We start from the raw sequence: 1,708 nt of genomic DNA on the forward strand, positions 1-1,708 counted from the left end.
ATCATTTTTTTCTTGAATTTGCAAACAATGTACTAAGTCAAACTGTACTCTAAATAATATGGTTTTCACACTAACTCATTGTAGCCCTTTTCATTGATCTTTTATGAACACATTTTTGATGACTAAGCATGAGGTCAAACTGTGCAAATCAAAGTCAATAGTGAGATATTTAAAAAAATATTTCATGATGTCATGCTCTCACAAAAATATACACACGTTATGAGTGTATTAAATTTAGTTTAATTATTATAGAAGTCGAGAGAGTGAATAAATCAGTAAAGATACAATATACTACAAGATTACAAAATTGACTATATAACTCATAATCAAGAAAAAATCATATTCATATGTCAAGAATATATTTTTGAATCTAGAAGTGCATCAATTTAAAAAAAATAAAAAATAAAACTCTCGACAAATGTAAAACTAAAACCAAAGAGAAAATTTTAAAATAAAAGAAAAGCTAAAAAAATGACATGAAATACAAAAAAACTCGTAAACCAAAACACAAATAAAAGAAAATCAGTCCAAAGCACAAATTCCTAAAGAAGTACGAAGATACTCAAATCTTTGTATATCCAAAGGTTTCGTAAACAAATCTCCCAACTGTTTTTCCGTCTCAATATGTTCCAGTGCTATTATTTTGTCTTCAACTAACTCGCATATAAAATGATGTAGAATATCAATGTGTTTTGTACGCGAGTGTTGAACAGGATTTTTCGATATATTAATAGCACTCATGTTGTCACAATAAAGCACCATAGTATCTTGTTCAATACCATAATACTTGACCATCTATTTCATCCACAATAACTGAGAACAACAACTCCCTGCTGCAATGTACTCGGCCTCCGCAGTAGATAAAGATATCGAGTTTTGTTTCTTATTGTGTTAAGCAACCAGATTGTTTCCAACATAAAAACATCCACCTGAAGTACTTTTTCTTTCATCAGGTGAACCTGCCTAATCAGAATCCGTGTATCCCGATATGATAGCACCCGAGTCATAAGTAAACCAGATACCTAAATCAACTGTGCCACTGACATATTTTATGATACGTTTTACAGCAAACAAATGTGTCTCCTTAGGTTCAGACTAAAACCTAGCACACACACCGACACTAAATGTAATGTCTGGTCTACTAGCAGTTAAGTACAAAGACTACTAATCATGCTCCTATATAGTGTCTGATCAACACTTTTTCCTGAAATATCCTTGCCTAGTTTGGTAGTTGTACTCATAGGAGTTCTAGCATATTTTGCATTTTCTAAACCGAATCTAGTCACAAGATCCTTAGCATACTTGGTTTGAGCAATAAAAATCTCTCTCTCCAATTGAGTAATTTGAAGTCCTAAAAAGAACTTCAACACACCCATCATGCTCACCTCAAAATGAATGTGCATGAGATCTGCAAACTCCTTAGCTAAAAATTGACTCGTCGCCCCGAAAATAATGTCATTCACATATATTTGTGCCACAACTAAACTCTTGTTCTCATATCTAATGAACAATGTCTTGTCCACTGCCCCTCAAGTGAACCCCGCATCTACTAAAAAGTGGTCAACTTCTCATATCAAGCTCTTGGAGCTTATTTTAGCCCGTAAAGAGCCTTTTTCAATTTAAAAACATGAGAAGGAAATTTATGATCTTTGAAACCTTTAGGTTGTTCCACATAAACATCTTCATTCAGGATACCATTCAAGAAAAC

The sequence above is a fragment of the Typha latifolia genome, chromosome 13 (assembly GCF_019914945.1).
Source record: "Typha latifolia isolate L0001 chromosome 13, TyphaL0001v2, whole genome shotgun sequence".
NCBI classification, from domain to species: domain Eukaryota; kingdom Viridiplantae; phylum Streptophyta; class Magnoliopsida; order Poales; family Typhaceae; genus Typha; species Typha latifolia.